The 19668-nt window shown below is 48.5% G+C and overlaps 1 long non-coding RNA gene and 1 other non-coding gene across 2 annotated transcripts in view; one reads left to right on the top strand and one right to left on the bottom strand.

The window, feature by feature from the left end:
* Window positions 1-322: 322 nt before the first annotated feature.
* Window positions 323-396, bottom strand: TRNAN-GUU (transfer RNA asparagine (anticodon GUU)). The gene has a single exon. It is a non-coding gene; the product is annotated as a tRNA-Asn (tRNA).
* Window positions 397-1853: 1457 nt separating this feature from the next.
* Window positions 1854-19668, top strand: part of LOC144889747 (uncharacterized) — a 66502-nt gene continuing 48687 nt past the window's right edge. The window contains exons 1-2 of the long non-coding RNA XR_013622042.1: window positions 1854-1904; window positions 2418-2524. This is a non-coding gene — a long non-coding RNA (uncharacterized LOC144889747). The remainder of the gene's footprint in view (window positions 1905-2417; window positions 2525-19668) is intronic.

The raw sequence follows: 19668 nt of genomic DNA, 5'->3' as shown, positions 1-19668 counted from the left end.
CACGTGCTGTGATTGGACAGTATTTATAAAAAGGACAATATTTATAAAAAAAGATCAACATTTTGGGTGTTTTTCCACATTTTGAAAATATGTGCAATTTTGGTGCATGACGAGTTTCAGTATTAATTCTGTCATATTTTTACACAAAATATTATAAATGCAGGTAGATATGCGAGGTGGGTCACAGAAGTAAACAAAACAGGGTCTCGTCCCACGGACTAGTTGTTATATTTTGATTATTAAAATGATATATTGCATAGTTTAGATGACTCATCGACCTCGGTTTAAAAACATGTTAGTCATATAAAACAAAAATTGAGACCGTCCCTGGGTGGGCTCGAACCACCAACCTTTCGGTTAACAGCCGAACGCGCTAACCAATTGCGCCACAGAGACGACTTGCCAATTTCATGGTTTTAACCTCTGAAAGGTTGATGATCCGTTCAGCCATCTCTGTGAAAAAATGGCAACACAGACAGACAAACGGCTCTCTTATACTATAGACTTGTAGTATATTTGTAGATATAGATTATACAAACTCAACTTTTAATCCAAGTTTAATTACCGGTGGACGGAGGTTGTTTCAACCCAAGTCTGTCTGTCTGTCTGTCTGTCTGTGAGCACAATATCTCAAAAAGTAACGGAAGGATTCGGACGACATTTGGTGGACAGGTTGGGTGTGTGACAAGGACGAATCCATTCGATTTTGGTGAAGATCCGAATCCAGATCCGCTATTGTTTCTTTTTTACCATGCACTCGCGAAGCGAAAAGCAGTTAGGCACTCGGGTGCGTACGTGTGGCGTACCGGTACGTGTCTGCATTTTAAAAAATTCAATTTCTCGGCAAACGTTGGTCCGATTGAAACAAAATTTTATCATCGGAGCGCCTCCGCCTGTCGGATTTCTTATTAATAATCATGACGTCATCGGTCACGTGGTACAGACGGCATCTTGGAAAAACGTTACACCTCTATATGTGTCGTATTCACCCTCAATATTTAACCCACGGCATTTAACCCCTGACCATCTCTTCTCCTTCTCCTTCCTTTTGCTTTGATTATTTACCTATTGATTTTTGTCTTTTTGCACTTGTTTTTTGTACTCTGTCAAAGCATCTTTGGGCTTCTTGAAAAGCGCTATATAAAATAAATGTATTATTATTTATATAATATCTCTGAAACATCTCAAATGAAAACAAGACCGAAAGTCGAACAGCGGCGTAGCCGGGCTTGTAAAATATTATAAACCACAAACACACATGATTAGCTTTTTAAACAGTCTCATAAATTATTTATGGCATTAAACAAAGAAATTTGGAGGAATCCAGACATCCGTGATGTAAGTTTTACTTGCAGAACTGAGGGAAGATCTACTGTAATCTATGTACCCCACAAGGATTGGGTTAATATCCTATCAAAAAACTGAGTCTAATTCCTTACTTCCGCGGTTGTTAAGCGGTGTACGGACTATTACTGATTGACATTGGGATTAAAGTTTTATGGTCATATTTACTATATGTATTATTATTATTACTATTACGAAAACGATACTACTGAAACGATGCACCACTGTATTAAGAAACCTGGGCTTAATTTGTTCAAAGCGGCCCAAAGGTGAGGCATGAATCCGACAGGGGCGGATCCAGAAATTTCAAGACGGGGTCCATGACACATTGACACTATAGGGCTGGGGGGAGCGGTTAAGGGGGGTCTCGGGAGTCCTCCCCCAGGAAATTTAAAAAAAATTGATCGTCAGAAACGGTATTTCGTACGTTCTTGGAAGTTTCTCCTTGCGTTGTTCCCGGGTCCAACAGTTCAACAGATTCGTGATGACTAATGGTCAGATGGAGGAACTGGTGAAACGACTTGTCCAGCTGTTCCTTCTGCTATAAATTGATGAATTTTGTAGGTGTGTGTGTGTGTGTGCGTGTGTATGTGGATGTGTCTGTGGTGTGTGTGTGTGTGTGTGTGTGTGTGTGTGTGTGTGTGTGTGTGTGTGTGTGTGTGTGTGTGTGTGTGTGTGTGTGTGTGTGGTGTTTGTGTGTCATGTTTTTTGTGTAGTTCCACTGGAGCTTTTTGATATGGAATTTCTGATTTGTGTAGTTCTCGCGAAATGATTGTTATGATCTCCTGAGTTAATTAGGCTAATTAACTACAAAGAATCCAGAAGAATTCCCATGTTTCTAAACGCACGCCATGTTAAGGTGTATAGAGCAGCTTAATAGGTCCTTCCATGGCATGCCATTCGCATTACTAAATAAATAACAAAAACAATGATAATATTTTACAACGCATTTATTCCAACTCAATCACTGCAGCAGGCAGGTATGCTGCTAGGCCATGAAAGCCGATGAAAATTTGGTCCATTTGGACCAACGGGCTCACTCGTAGTTATAAAAGACCTGTGCACTCCCATAGTGTGAAATGATGGCGATGACAGACTGTGTGCTGGGCGAAGCCCGGCACCGCCATGTTCCGAGGTTGTGAAGCTCAAGGCAGGGGGTTCTCCCCACAAAAGAGATCAGGTAGGACAGCGGAATGTGAATTATTTTATTAATCGTAAATTGTGCTATTTTGGAATAGACGGCGCTTGTGTTTCTGAAAGAAAATGTCACACACATCATGTGGGGATAGGGTGAAGTCATGGTGTATGTTCATGAGGGCCAGAGATGCCATCCGACTTTCTCCCATGGAATTTCTTAGGTTGGTCTTCAGACGACGCAGGCAAGAAAATGATCGTTCGGCCTCACAGGAGCCTACAGGGAGGGAGGGTGCATCCAATATGGAGAAGGACTTTGATGGATGGAAATTCGTCTCAAGAAACAATCCATGAATGTGCTTGGAAGCGTGTTGTTGGGCTTCCTTCTCCAAAACATCTGCCAGTCTCCAAGCTCATTTATCAGTCCTGCGGGATGTTCCATGTCGTTTTTCCAACGCAACAGCTTCTGATGTCGGGCTGGAATGTCGCAGGTATCGGCGATTATTGCAGATGGCATCAGCAGAAACAGATCACTACCTTCCCGATTTTCAGCACAGAATCAGGTGTCCATTTCCTGGCTGAGGTGGTCGAGAAATGGAATGGACATGTTTCCGAGGTAGAAGAGCAAGGGAGTATTGGCGGCAGTGTTTTGATGATGGATTTGCCGTTTTACAACTCTCGGCATTGTGACGTCACCTCCTACAGATTCTATCATGGCCTTAGCGTGATCGATCCGCAGAGAAAATTCAGTTTCAGCATTTGACCGTAGTTGAGTGAGCGCGTCCTTCTTGTCGTCAATCATAGGGTATGCCTCCAGCACATCCATGCCGTTGCGTTGCAGAGGGGGGGTGAGGGGAGTGCGCACCCCCTGCACCCTCCTCCTGGATCGAAGGGGGGTGCGCACCCCCCGCACCCCACCTGGATCCGCCGCTGGCCTAATATAAGGCCTATACGTACCGTTTTGTGAGAAGAGACGTAACGCCGATGCTTTCGATATTTGATGGTCATTTTAATAATTGGTTTGTTTGTGTTTCACAATGAATGAAAAACGTCAAGGTAGAGCATGGCGATTGTGATATAGGACAGGTTCGACGATATGTTCAGCCTGAACAAAATTGGAATCAAAATGGTAGAGTGTGGAGAGGCCACTGCAGCACCTCCGTAATGACATCAGACATAATCACATCACCCTGTCATGTGACCAGATCCTCAGCTCTGATTGGTATACGTTTGAGGGGCCATACATATATACATACATACATACATACAGACGGACAAACACTGTTCTAGACGGCTTTACGCCGTAAAAATTCTTCAGGAGGAGTTGCTCCTGTGGTAAAACGCACGTCACACATACGCAACATGTACACAACCTAATGCCTAACCCAGCTTTTCACTTCATGAGCACAGGGTAAAGTGATTTTATCCATCAAGATGAAGAAAGGGGTCTATGTTTTTCTTCATTCTTTCCAAATATCAAGTCTATAACTGATATTTTAGACTGTGAGCGACGGTTACATTGGGTGAACAATTTCCGTGACTGCACTAGCTCGGTGACCCCAAATGACTCATATGCCTCTTATGCGATGGTGGTGACAACCAGACTTATGGTGAACAATAACGGATAAATAAGACTTATGACACGACAGCTCATTCTGAAAATGAGCAAACACAGATTACTTATCACCCGAGCACAAAGGTTTATTGTGACCAAGTGACTGCCATGACAATTATCCCTTTGTGGAATATTACAAGTGTTGCAGCAGAGACTGCTTTGATGGGACAGCAAAGGTTTAAATCTGTCGAGAATCAAACAAGGTGCTGTTATCCTTCTTTAAACAAGAAAATGCCAGGAGAAAGTGGAAAAACCTGAAGTGACGATTCAACTCATTTTCAACAGAAAGTGTGTGTGTGTGTGTGTGTGTGTGTGTGTGTGTGTGTGTGTGTGTGTGTGTGTGTGTGTGTGTGTGTGTGTGTGTGTGTGTGTGTGTGTGTGTGTGTGTGTGATTTACAGTTGAAAATGGAAGAAGTATAAATCTTCTTTAGCTCTGTTACTTTGTAAGGGTTTTCATGCTGGTGGATCAAAGCTTTTATTAGTAACTCTGTAAGGCTTTGGCTATTCATGCATAAAAATATACCATGTTCTTGTGGGATTTATGGATGTTTGTTCATGTGAGACTTTCTGAACATGCATGCCAAGTTGTGTTAATATTTCATAACTAGCAGGGGTACCTGACGTTGCCCGGTGCTGTTTTAATCCTGTTGGCTTTTGGAAGAAATCGAGTTTTGGCTAAAAAGGCCAACAGACATTATCTGTCACATGGCGACACACACACACACACACACACACACACACACACACACACACACACACACACACACACACACACACACACACACACACACACACACACTCAGGCGATAGAGCAGTTTAAAAAAATCCAACATTTTTTTTTTAACCTAAAACAAACACTCCAGGACACTCACTGATGACCATCTTTCAGAAATATGGTGACGCACACACACAGACAGACAAACATCTCTCTTATTCTAAAAATTTACCCCATGCATGCGAAGTGAAGAGCAGGATTGAAGAATTGGGCCACTTCTGTCTGTCCTGTCTACAAATGTCTGTCCTGTCTCGCGTGCTTTGGCTCTGAATTTGTCCCGATCACTCATACACACAGAGAGAGATAATATTGTTACGGATCCGGGGGACGGCACTCCCGTCAGCAAGGGGGGGTTAATCCTCTTGTCATGTTAAGCTGGCCGTCAACGCCTCTATACCCCCCTCGCCGTACTCTTCCTCATCTCCCTCTCCATGCGCTCCTCACACTGCTTCACCTCCTCACGTACCCCCGCGACCTCTTCACTCACTCCGCGCCTTATATCCTCCCCCATCTCTCCAATCTCTTTGGTAGATGCCGCCCTCATCTGCTCCAAATCATTCCTTTGGGCATCCAATTTACTTTCCAACCCGTTTTTTACCTCCTCTATCTGATCCCCCATCTGTTTAATTTCCCGGGCGGATTGCTCCCCCATCTCCCTCAATTTGCCTCCCATCTTGTCTTCTAGCCCCGTTAACCCATTCTTCACCCCTTCCATCTGGTTCTCCTGGGCGGCCATTCTATTTTCCAACCCCGTTAACCCATCCTTCATTTCCCCAATTTGGTTACCCATGTCCTCCAATTGGCCCCCTAATTTGCCTTCCAGCCCCCCAATTTGGCTTCCCATGTCATTCCTCAATTCCCCAATTTGGCTTCCCAATTGTTCAATTTGGCTTCCCACACTCATTTGTATGGCTGCCTGCAGCTGCGCAATGCGGTCCTGCATATTCATCCCTCCCAGTTGTGCAGCGGGTGCGGCCCTCGTTGCCATGCGCGAGGCGCCGCCATTTTGTGTACCTGCAACCCCCTCTACCGCATCCTCATTGCCTTCCTCTTCCCTCTCTCCCAATTCCTCCCTGGGGTCCTGGGTCACCTCTGCCTCCTCATTCTCCCCTACCGGCACCCGATCGCCTTGATCATCCATGGCACGATTTAAATTTAGTGGTGTTAATACAATTTCGGCCGCTCAAAATTTTGACCAAATTTCTCAGATGTTTTAAAAATTTGGTTCGGGTCCAATCCCACACTCCTGACACCAATTGTTACGGATCCGGGGGACGGCACTCCCATTAGCAAGGGGGGTGGGGGGGTTAATCCCCTTGTCCTGTTAAGCTGGCCGTCCACCGGTCCTGGAAGTATGACGTCACTTCCGGTCGGTGGTAAGTAGGGTTGTAAGCCCAATCCGTCTTACTACCTAATTACTACCACCGGCCGTAAGCGAGGAGATACTCCCACCCGGGCCGCAGCGTGAATGGATGCGCCGAGCGAAGTGAGCTGTGACTCGGGCCGTTAACAAAAGACTAAACCCGATTCCGAGCGTTGGCCAAATCGTGCCACATGTACTCAATTGGGAAAGGACTAAAGTGATCAGGGGAAGAAGAAACCAAAAGGGTAAGAAAGAACACAGGTTTATTCACTATCTACAAGAGGAAACGAAAGAAGGGAATATACAAGGAGAGGAAGAAGCAGATACGCAGGGCAGCCTTAAAACAGTCTTATATTACCATATGCCCAGACAGAACAAACAGACTTACACGAGTAGGGAATGGCAGGAAGGAATGGCTGGAAGGGGGAGAAGGTCCAAGCAGATGGCAGGGCAGGAAGGTCCGGGCAGATGGCACAGCGTCGAGGTCCGCTCCAGGTCGCGCTCCGGTCCACGCTCCGGGCTTGAGGCGAAACCCGGCGGCAGCTGCACGTATCGGTTTCACGCGGTCGGGCAATGCGAATATATTGCAGTATTGTCGCCGTCAACGGACCCACTCTCCTGCCTTACGATTCAGCTGTATGCTCATCTGGTACCTCGTATCTCGGACCTTCGTACTCATCTCTCATGAAGCAGTCCCTCCCAGCCGCTTTTATTGGGCGTTTCTGTATCCAGCCGCCGGCTCCTAGGACACGCCTACCGGTCAGCTCACCTCGGCCCTGGTTGGCCGGCGAGGGCTCGCTGGCTCCACCTCTTGAGGAGACATTGACAGGCCACGTCTTGTTCCTGGTGCTCAAACCCACTCCTCCCCTTTTTCCTCCAGGTTACCGCGTGCCTAATGGCGGCTTGGGGCCAGCAAACAAACCAAAACAAAGGGCAGCGAACGCTGCCATACCGCTACTGCACTTTGAAGAGAGAGAGATGATTGGGGATAATTGAAGGGGCCTATCTTATTTGATTAATGCAATGTAGATTCAACTATTGGGAACAGATCCTTAACTAAAACACATAATAATGAGATAACTACAGAGAGGTCCCATGGTGTTCTACGTGTTGTACATGGACTAACTAGGGTGCGATCTTTAATATTAGCCAAATAATGGGGATATTTAAAGGGGATTATTTATACGGGAATTACTACAAATATTTACATGTGAAGGGTTCTCAAAACCGCAACGATATTTTTAATCTGCCTGTCTGACAGTCGAACAAAATGGAAAATCATTCCAAACAAGAAGCTTACTATTTTTAAGGATGTCATAAAGGACACAAACAACAGACAAAAATAACTTGCTTTTTATTATGTATGCAGCCTGTAGCTGCTGGTTGCATCATTTCTGGTAGCGTGGCTGTGCCGCTGATACAGTGCCCCTGCTAGCAATAAGCTGGTGCTCATTTTGCCAACCTTGGAGGGAAGACAGGCTGAGTCAACCTACCTGGTGTTATTTGACAGCACGACAGGGACTCAAATTCAAGATTCTAAGATCTTAAGCCAGCCACCTTAATCTTCAAGCCGATACTGGGCACAAATAACTAATGTAACGTGTTAAATAAGGTGGTGTAAAAGACTTTGCATCAATGGCGGTAAACTTCCAGAATTTTTTTTATACCACCATTAAAGCATTTTATTTCAATTAAAATATATACTTGAAGACTGTAGAACACAAATCGCCTTTTTTAGAACTACAAAACCCCTTCTGTGTAGCAGTACTTGGACAAAATATTACGGCATTTTACATCAGACCAATTAAACGTGCCATTCGTTGATTTTACATCAGACCTTCCTTGATTCTTGTGTTCTATGAACTCTCTAGTTTAATCTGTCTTTAATTTGCTCAGTTTATATTTCATCCTCCACAAGACTCGAATATCTTCTTTTTTTTTTTTTTTAAAGAAGTTCATCCAGCAGTGGACAAGTAAAGCTGTTGTGAAAAAGCAAACGATGAATGGTTGAACAGCTGCAAGAAATCATTCTGTTTTAACTTTTATGTCGAGCGAATCTTCCATTTTGTGTAATCTGCATTGCAATGTGCTTGTTCATGTTGTCACAGTAGCGTCTTGAGAAAGAATTTGATTTTCAATGGCAATAAGAATCTGCTCGTGTTTGCTCAGAGTGTTAAATATTACGAGCAACTGTACCTGCCCGTAGGGCGGGGCTTGAATTGGGAGGCCCAAATGAAAAGGCTAAATATCAGAAATTGAAGGCTTTTTTTCTTTTAAACGATTTATATAAACATCCGTTAAATCTCGATCGGTGCAGCCGTTTGTGCGGCACCCGGGAAAATAACGTCATGCGGGAGCAAGTATCAGCAGGATGTGGCAGTGTGGGAGTCCATGTTTCAGATCCTCCTTCATGCCGAAGTAGCCCACCACTTCTCCAAGCATTCCACTCTTCAGATCCGCCATGACAGATTTAAGCTTGATACTGAAGACGTGTGCAGTTAGTCCTCCCGATGTCGTATGTACTCCCGATACGTGTTTCCTTCATTGTAAAAACTTCCAAATCAACAGTTAAAAGGATTTTGAGCCGTTAGCTGTCACGGCCTTGGCAAGATCGATGGAGACAGCGATCTGTTAGCGTATTCACCGCCCAAATAGCCATGTGGAATTCTCTCATGTAGAGATTAAACGTTACGGATGTTACGGCCTTGGCAAGATCGATGGAGACAGCGTTTATTATACTTTTAATGAAGGACACTGTCTCAAGCCCCAGTCCCCATCACAGATGGGGCTCAGCGGTTTACCCGAGCCTGACAGCGAAGGGCAAGGTACACACTGGCCCGTTCAGTGTAGCGCACGTGCGGCCCCGGACATCGAAGGGCATTAAACGTTCATTAAACATTAAACGTTCATTAAAGGATTAGGAAACGAAAAACATTACGAAATTACGTTCACACCGTCACGTCAAACACTACCGTGAACACATACATCGTCACAATGAGAACATCGTCACAATGAACGTTATGTGAACGCGAATGTTATGCGGGAGTCCAAACCTGAGAATACTGGAGACCAAAGCTGAAATTGGGAAAAGTAAATAGCCTATTTTACTCCTGGAGATCCCAGGATTACCCACACAAAAGATCGTTTCGATCAGTTGAGCCATTTTTGCGGTACCTTCGAACAGACGGACAGACATTTGGTGAATTATAGTAAGATTTATGTATATTTCAAAATGAGTATGCAAATGTGTTTCATTACCATGGCCAAATTCTAAATTCCTGCCATGATATATCAGGGATAATGCATTATTGATACAGCCACACTTCCTGAAACTTTTGTTTGGTCGCGTTCTGCTTTCTGCTTCCCACAATTTTCTTTTATTTCCTTCTATTTCTATCACTAGGCGAAAAGGATGGCCTATGGAGGTACACCCACTCACCTCTAAACTGTCTGGCCTGGGTACACATCTCAGCCTAGCTAAAACCGATCAACCGGGCGATTCATCAATCTGTGTGCCCTCCCTTGGATGGAAGTTAAACTGGTCATTCCATCTGCCGCCATTAGTTGGTGGACATTAAAGATCCCATGGTGTCCTTTGTGAAGAGTTGGTGAAGTATCGCCGGCACCCTGAACAAATTCCAAACTCCTGCCCAAACCTACATCAGCAGCACAGCCACACTCCCAGTAACGATGCAACTAGCAGCCGCAGGTGCCCAAGAAATTTAATGAGTTTCTAACCCTCCCTTTTTAACAGAGGCTAAAGGACAGGCGGTCAAACATATTCCTTATAGTATAGAGAGATGTTTGTTTGTAGGAGCTGTTATATAAATCAACACACACGTGCAGACAAACACCTTAGACAGCACTGGACCTGACTTCAGACAAGCCCATGACCTTGGGGGAAGTAATGTAATTTCCCCCAAGTAATCTGAGTGCCGGCGACGCCATCTTGTGATGCCATTTTTTCCCTTGGCAGTTAGTGGGGGCAATTAAGAACATATCTATCCTGCCTTCCTTGGGATGTGAGAACACCCGCCAACCCCACACTCACCCAATTGTATGCCAACTCATTGGATTTGTATGTGCTCTATCCTCCATAGTCTAAATGTTGAGCTTCAAGCTAGGAAACAGCATGTTGTGGTGGACACGATGGCTCGCTGGCGCGGGGACATCATTCCGCGCACCGAGAGGGCGTCGGCCACGCCCGAGGGGTAGGCGTGGCCTCGGGATATACACGGGGCGCGCAGCCCCGAGCACCTCAGTGCTATAGTTGAGCTTTGTAATAAAGACTCTTTTTGGTTACCTGCGTTGTTGCTTCTCTTCTTGGCAAACAAGTCGTGCGCATAGCACCACACTTCACTGGCGACCTCGATGCTGGTTCAGCCGCCGCTGACCAACAGAACGTGCCATGGCCAACAACGCGGTAGCAGTGAAGCTCCCTGAGTTTTGGGAAGCTCAGGCCGAAGTATGGTTCGTGCAGGCCGAGGCACAGTTCCGACTTCGAGGCATAACGGCGGATGAGACGCGGTTTTACCACGTCATCGCCGCCCTCGGGCCCGGCACAGCCGCCCGAGTCGTGTCCGTCCTGCGGAACCCACTGGCCGACCACAGGTACAAGGCGTTCAAGCATCTCCTCATCGCCACGTTCGGCCTCACGGAGTGCGAGCGGGCCGACCGCCTCCTGGACCTTCCCAAACTCGGCGACACATGACCATCGGTCCGGATGGACTACATGCTTTCGCTACTGGGTGACAAAGCCCTGGATTTTTTATTCCGGGCGCTCTTTCTACGCCAGCTGCCGGCACAGGTACGCCTCGCGTTGGCCGGTTCCAAAATAAAGGAACCCCGCGCGCTGGCCGTCGAGGCCGACAAGTTTTTCGCAGCTTGTGAGACGCGGGCGAGCTTCGGTGCGGCCGTCGTGGATCCAGAGGCTGATGCGCATGCACACCTCGTGGTTCCCGAGGCTGATGCCGATGCACACCGCGTGGCCGCCGCCACCCCCGCCCACCACCACCGCGAAAACCGCGGCCTCCGCCTCCGCCGCAAACCTGGTGCCGTTTCCACGCCAGGTTTGGCCACAAGGCTAGGAATTGTTGCCCGCCGTGCTCGTTTGGCAAGTCTGGAAACTACCAAGCCAGCGCTCGGCAGCGGCCCTGAGCATCGGCCATTCCAGCAGCCTCCTTTTTGTCACGGACACCTTGTCCGGGCGTCGCTTCCTCTGCGATACAGGCGCACAGGTGAGCGCTATCCCCGCCTCCACGTCCGACAAGTGAATCGCTGGCCGGGGCCCCGCATTGCTTGCAGCCAACGGTACACCCATACGCACATTCGGGAAGTGCTGCCTCTCCCTGCGGTTCGGAGGGCAACGCTTTCATTGGACGTTCATAACTGCCAGCGTGCCCATGGCATTGCTCGGTGCGGATTTCCTATGTGCAAATGGGCTGTTGGTGGACGTGAAGAACAGACGCCTCGTCCAGGCCGAAACGTTCAGCTCGCTTGCTTGCACGCTGAGCAGTTCGTTGGGCAGCTCCCTGAGTGGCTCACCGAGCGGCTCTCCAAGCAGCTTGCTGAGCGGATCGATCCCGGCGAGGTTGGTCTGTACGCTTTCGGCAGCAGACGAGTTCACCCACCTCCTCGCCAGCTTCCCGGCCCTCACGCGGCCCACCTTCTCGGCGGTGGCCGTCAAGCACAGGGTGGAACATCACATCCCCACCGTCGGGCCACCGGTCTACGCCCGGGCACGACGCCTCGAGCCGACGAAGCTCGCGGTGGCAAAGGCGGAGTTCGCTACGCTGGAGCGGCTGGGCATCGTACGGCGCTCCAAGAGTGCTTGGGCGTCGCCACTGCACATCGTGCCGAAGCCCGGCGGGGGATGGCGGCCGTGCGGGGACTACCGCCGCCTCAACGATGCCACCACCCTCGACCGCTACCCGGTCCCTCACATTCAGGACTTTTCCGCCTGGTTGGCGAAAATGTCCTTCTTTTCTAAGGTGGACCTCATCCGCGGGTACCACCAGGTCCCCGTCAGGCCGGAGGACATACCGAAGACGGCCGTCATTACACCATTCGGCCTCTTCGAGTTTCTTCAGATGCCCTTCGGTTTGAAGAATGCGGCTCAGGCGTTCCAACGATTGATGGACAGCGTCTTGCACGACTTTGATTGCGTTTACGTCTACCTGGACAACATCCTCGTCGCAAGCGCGTCCCGCGAAGAGCACCTCCGCCACCTCCGCACGCTCTTCGAACGCCTAGGCCACCATGGCCTGATCGTAAACCCCGCTAAGTGCCGGTTCGGCATCGCCGAAATCGACTTTTTGGGGCACCGCGTCACCAGGCACGGGGCCACCCCCTTGCCGGCAAAGGTGGAGGCGGTCAAGGGGTTTCCGTGCCCCAGCACGATCAGGGGGCTCCAGGAGTTCCTGGGCATGGTAAACTTTTACCACCGTTTCCTGCCCCGCGTCGCCCAGCTCCTGCGCCCCCTGCACGAGGCCCTCCGGGGGAAGCCGGGCAAAGGTGACGTTGTTTCGACCGAGCAGATGGACGCGGCGTTCGCGGGCGCGAAGCTCACCTTGGCTAACGCCACCATGCTCGCGCACCCGGCGCTCGATGCACCGATCGCCCTCACCACCGACGCGTCGGACTACGCGGTGGGCGCGGTGCACGAGCAATGGGTGCATGGTGCTTGGCAACCGCTGACGTTTTTCAGCCGGCAGCTTCGCCCGCACGAACGCCGGTACAGCACCTTTGACCGCGAGTTGCTCGGGCTCCACCTGGCGGTCCGGCACTTCCGCCATCTGCTCGAGGGCCGTTCGTTCACGGCCTTCGTCGACCTCAAGCCCCTGGTCTTCGCGATGGCCAAGGTCGCTGAGCCATGGTCGGCCCGGCAGCAGCGTCACCTCTCGGCCGTGTCTGAGTACACGACGGACATCCGGCACGTCACGGGAAAGGACAACCCGGTGGCGGATTGCCTTAATCCAGGCCGTCACCCAAGCGGTCCACCTCGGGATCGACTCTGCCCGGATGGTGGCGGACCAGACCGCCGACCCCGACGTCCAGGCCTTGCGGACCGCCATCACGGGCCTCCGCGTCACCGAGGTGCCGTTCGACGGCGCGGGCACGGCCCTCTTGTGCGACGTCTCCCTCGGGTGGCCTCGCTCCATCGTGCCCGCGGGCTGGCAGCGCCGGGTTTTTGACGCCATCCACGGCCTGTCCCACCCGGGCACGAAGGCTTCCCAGAGGTTGGTCGCCGACAAGTTCGTCTGGCATGGCCTCCGGAAGGCCGTCCGCGATTGGACCAGGACGTGCCTCGCGTGCCAGCGCGCGAAGGTGCACCGCCACATCCAGGCCCTGTTGGCCCCGTTCACGGTGCCCGAACGTCGGTTCGACCACGTTCACGTGGACTTGGTGGGACCTCTGCCCCCCTCGCGGGGTTTCACCCACGTCCTCACCATGGTGGACCGCACCACCCGGTGGCCGGAGGCCGTGCCTTTGGCGGCGACGACGGCGGCGGACGTCGCGCAGGCGTTCATCGCCACCTGGGTTGCCCGGTTCGGCGCCTCCTCGGACATCTCGTCCGACCACGGCCCCCAGTTCACCTCGGAGCTCTGGGGGGCAGTCGCGCGGGGGCTCGGTGTCCAGCTGCACCGCACCACGGCCTACCACCCCCAGGCCAACGGCCTGTGCGAGCGCTTCCACCGCTCCTTGAAGGCCGCGCTCCGGGCCACCCTCCGCGACGGCGGCTGGGTCGACAGGCTCCCCTGGGTCCTGCTGGGCCTCCGGACGGCGCCCAAGGACGACCTGCGCGCATCCGCGGTGGAGTTGGTCTTCGGACAACCGCTGCGGGTGCCGGGCGGGTTCCTCCCCGACTCCACGGCACCATGGTCCACGGCGCAGCAGCGCTCCGCACTGCAGGAGGCCACCTGGAGGTTCGCCCCGGTGCCGACGGCGCACCACGGGTGCCCGCCAACACACGTCGCCCCGGAGCTTCGCACGGCGGAGTACGTGTTCGTCCACCACGACACCCACCGGACACCGCTGCGGCCCCCGTACTACGGGCCCTTCCGCATGCTGGAGACGGGGGTGAAACACTTCACCCTCGACATCGGGGTTACTCCTGACCGCGTTTCCGTGGACCGCCTCAAGCCGGCCCACCTCGACGTGGACCACCCCCCGCCAGTGGATCGGCCCCCGCGGTGGGGCCGCCCCCCGGCGGGCAGACCTCCGGCACCGCCCGGCTCTGCCGGCACGCCCCCCCCCCCGACCCCCGGTCCTGCACCCATCCCAGGTGTGTCCTGCACCCATACCAGATGCCGGGAGGCATCCCAGATGACATCCCGGCATCCCAGACACCACCAGCCGCCAGAGGGCGCTTCGGCCGGGTCATCTGTTTGCCCCGCAAACTGACCCTTCAGGTGCGTGGGAATTCTGGGGGGGGCGCGTGTGGCGGACACAATGGCTCGCTGGCGCGGGGACATCATTCTGCGCACCAAGAGGGTGTCGGCCACGCCCGAGGGGTAGGCGTGGCCTCGGGATATACACGGGGCGCGCAGCCCCGAGCACCTCAGTGCTGTAGTTGAGCTTTGTAATAAAGACTCTTTTTGGTTACCTGCGTTGTTGCTTCTCTTCTTGGCAAACAAGTTGTGCGCATAGCACCGCACTTCAATGTACCATTTTAAAAGTCTTTGGTATGACTCGACCAGGATCAGGTTAGAACCGCCGACTTACCGCACTCAAAGCATAAACGCGAACCGCAATTCCACCGAGTGTGGTTTGGGCCACTTATTTGTTTTCCTCAGTAGCTACTGCTCCCAGTTTAAAAAGAAAATCTCACAAAGCTCCTCCGACGCCATTTATAAACTTTTTGCAGTGCCGTCGTCAGGCTGTGTGATTGGGTATGCCACTACCATTGGTGATTAATCCAGCGATGGAACTCGAGTTACAGTTGTCATTGTTGAAAAATTAACAATGTCGGAATTGGCCTCTTTTTGTCAAAGTATGCTCAAGCCCTTGATTCTGATGCCACTGGATCTAGTACATACTGGTTCAGCATGTGGGGAGATATGAACTTTGCTGCTCCACTTACAAGTTTAGTTCTGCTGATCTTATAAAGTGTGCCTTCTTGTTGTTTCTGATCATGAAATCATTTCAAAATGTTTATTGTGTCTAATGTTGCACCAGAAAATCCCAGACATGTTGTGTATCTGCCTTTGCGTCACATGTTTGGGCGATACAGTAGGACAAGCGGGCCTGCCTGTGCTGTCCACTGTTCTGCTCAGTTCAATCTCATTCATCCTCACTCTCTAACCACCTCTCCCCCTCAAATACATTCCTCCTGCTACCCCTGATTAAAAAAATAATGATTGACAGAATAATGCGTATATGTGTCAAAATTACAGGAGCTCTGTCAACCCGTGAGACGAGTCCCCATCCACACCGACTTCAACACAAACTCTGCAAGAAAGGCAAATAAATATGTGCAGCACCACATGTGGGCCATCAACAGTCATCTGACACCAGACTAACCACAAATAAGTCGGTATCCACAAGAGAGAGTACCACCGCAAAAAAAAACTTTCTCAGAGGCATTTCATAAAAAGCCAACCACAGAAGGGCTCACCCATTTGCTGAACGTCTTCGCAAGGGACGTGTATGATCACCAGAAGACACCGAAAGACATTCCATAACACAAAACTATGAAGCATTTTCCTAATAATGTACATTTTGAAAATACACTCAAAATTCACTATTTTATTTGCATTTTTATGTTGACTACATGATGGTTAACTAATTGTTGATCAAGCACTGAATAATACAGAAAGTACACTAATTGTGCATATCACCGTTTTATGTGTTTTGCTGATTTTGTTAGGAATTGTAATACTTGCTTACTCCAGGTGGTGCTATATGATGAACATTTACACGAAGAGAATTACGGTCGTCCCCCTAACTTGAACCCGTGGATACCACAACTACAACCAACAGTTTTCCACACATTCAGTGCAGATGCTCAGGAATGCATAAAAGCCAAACAAATGCACAAGGATTACGATATGTGCTTTGACAATTCCCCACTTCTATGATGTCTATGGTTTTCAAACTCCACCTACTCATGACCAAAGAAACAGACACTTTCAGATTATATATATATATATACAGTCGTGGCCAAAAATATTGGCAACCTTGCACTTTTTTCAAATAATGCACCATTTCTTCCAGAAAATTGTTGAAATAAAAAATAAATAAATTTTGGTATCCACAAATGTATTTCTTTGATATGCAGTGGAACAAAACAAAAAAAAGCAGAAAAATTACTAAATCTTAGCTTATTCCACACAAAAATGCTAAAATGGCCTGGACAATATTATTGGTATCTTTTATAAGCTGTTAGAAATAATTAGAATTCAAACAGGTGGATTCTCCTTTACTTTGGAATTGAACTCACCTGTGGTGAGTGGGAGGTGCCTGCAATATAGAAATCACTCTTTCAACCAATTTGAATGGAAAAATGTAGTCATTCTGCTGTTTTGTGTCACTGTGTGTACCATAATGAGCATGGAGAAAAGAAAGAAAACCAGAGGATTGTCTGAGGAGGTCAGACACAAGATTGTAGCCAAGCATGGACAATCTCAAGGCTACAAGTCCATTTCGAGAGACCTTGATGTTCCTGTGTCCACTGTTCTGAAGTGGCCAGAAATGATTCCAGATATAAATTCCATTGAACACCTGTGGGGAGATCTGAAAACAGCAGTTGGGAGAAGGCACCCTTCAAATCTGGGAGAAGTGGAGCAGTTTGCACAAGAAGAGTGGGCCAAACTGCCAGTAGAGAGGTGTAGGAAGCTCATGCATGGCTATAGGAAGCGCTTGACTGCAGTTATTTTGTCCAAAGGCTGTGCTACCAAATATTGAGTCGAGGGTGTCAATAGTTTTGTCAATGCCATTTCTTTTTATTTTCTGATTTAAAAGGATATATTATGTTCTGAATCAAAAACAAAAGTTCTGTAATACTAACAGTGAAATAAAGAATTGTGGAGACCAAATACCTTTGTCAATTTCAACGTATTTATAGAGACAATTGTGAGTTATTTGAAAAAAGTGCAAGGGTGCCAATATTTTTGGCCACGACTGTGTGTGTATACTACTGTGTTCAAAAAGTATCCGAACTTTATTTTTCGTGCGTAAAAAAGAAGAAGCTAGGGAGGCGTTGATTGGTGCACGTATGTAGGCGATCCTAATGCGCACGCGTGAATTTTTTCCCACCTGCAGAAGCTGTCATTCGACGGCAGACCGCCGATGAGTGAGGAAGTGTAAGTGAGCGCCGTCGGATTTTCGTTTTTGACAAAATGACGGAAAAACTTGAACAACGCTACTGCATCAAATTTTGTTTAAAGCTTGGCGATTCTCAAGTGGAAACGATCCGCAAGATTCAACACCGTTCATTCCATTATGAAGGAGGATTTGGGCTTCAGGAGAATCTCAGCGAAGTTCGTACCAAAGCTGCTGACGATTGAGCAGAAGCAACTCCGTTTGGAGATCGCACAGGACATGCTGGAGACTGTGAACAGCGATCCCAGCTTCCTCAACACAGTGATCACTGGCGATGAGTCCTGGGTGTATGGGTACGACCCAGAAACCAAGTTGCAGTCATCACAATGGAAGCATCCAACATCCCCGAGGCCAAAAATCACAAAATTTGATGCAGTAGCGTTGTTCAAGTTTTTCCGTCATTTTGTCAAAAACGAAAATCCGACGGCGCTCACTTACATGTCCTCACTCATCGGCGGTCTGCCGTCGAATGACAGCTTCTGCAGGTGGGAAAAAATTCACGCGTGCGCGGTGGATCGCCTACATACGTGCACCAATCAACGCCTCCCAAGCTTCTTTTTTTTACGCACGAAAAATAAAGGTCGGATACTTTCTGAACACACTACGTATATATATATATATATACAGTGCGTATCACAAAAAAGGTAATCCGAATTCAAGGGGCTAATATGTAAAAGTTATTTATTTTGACAATTTACATGTGGTTTACTAATTATTAAGAGGAGATCCTCAGCTTTCCATTGATACCTTCCATGCATCATTGCTGTCGCACATGACCGAGTACATGTTCATTGAAAATGACAAGTTCAAATCGCATTTTTACAAGTTTGGCTAATCGATGCAAGTCAGGATAATTGGTGCAAAATTAACGTCAGATGTGAACTTTTCTCAGGAATGATTGGCCTTTATGCACTGTCGTGGAGGTGTGTTTGGGACTCAAGACCAATGACCGGAAAACAGGTTTACAAAGATCCAGACTTTATTAACTCCTAATTCACTTGTTTCAATATAATAGGTACTACAACACTATAACGAATCTAGTTATTGAAGTCGTTGGTTCCTCTTGTTCGCCGGTGATCTCCTGGCGCTGCTTCTCGTTGGTATTCGTTCATTCCGTCGGGCAGGGCTTCTGAGGACAAGTGTCCTGACTCAACGTTTGCTCTGGTTTATATGGACAAACTGGAGTTAATCCCCTGTCCGCTGAATGTTAATCCTCCGTGCGCTAAAGCTCCTTGGTCATCCACAATCGCCCTCCTGGCATCAACTCGCTTCCCTCCTGCTGTGAGTTCCATTTACCTTACAATAGGAGTGTGCTCTAGCCCGGGGCTGTACAGGAGGTGGACAACAGACTCCCAGCTTTAACAGAGTGAGATACATTCCTAACATTCTTACGACCACCTGTTGGTTCACTCACCAATCTCATAACTAGTTACATAGTATAAAGATTTATTCTACCACAATCCCTCATCTTTTTGTTTTATGTTTATATTAACCATTAATCTAAACATCAATTTAAGTAAACAATCAATCACTACAAGTAAACATCAATACACGTATAAGTAAACAATCAATCACTACAAGTAAACATCAATACAAGTATAAGTAAACAATCAATCACTACAAGTAAACATCAATACAAGTATAAGTAAACAATCAATCACTACAAGTAAACATCAATACAAGTATTCAAACCATAACTTTGGTAATCCAATTTCCTTAGGCAGACACTGTCCTCCTGCAAGAATCACAAAACATTTCGTTGGTCATTGACTCATTCCATATTGTTAATTCAATCTATTTCACTTGCATCACAAATATCTTTGCAAAACAACACTTCACCATCACCAAGACACAACAATTTCACTTCATTTTCAAGTTTTGTAAAGCATCTGCAACATCTGGCAAAAACGTTTGCCTCTACACAAATGTTGACTCTTTGTTTGAAAGGAAGGGCTGATCACTTGTGTTTGAATCCAGGTATGAAACATTTTCTCCTAATGTCTTCATAGCACCTGCACTACTTCGTGTAGGGTCTTGCTGTTGTAATAACTGCACGGAGTCATAGACTGACCCTGCTCTCCATGTAGCATTCTTGCCACTCTTGCTGTAGCATAG

This window comes from Myxine glutinosa, chromosome 1, assembly GCF_964187855.1.
Source record: "Myxine glutinosa chromosome 1, kmMyxGlut1.1, whole genome shotgun sequence".
NCBI lineage: Eukaryota > Metazoa > Chordata > Myxini > Myxiniformes > Myxinidae > Myxine > Myxine glutinosa.
Note: the sequence above shows the minus strand (reverse complement) of the source record. Positions and strands in the feature narration are given on the sequence as shown.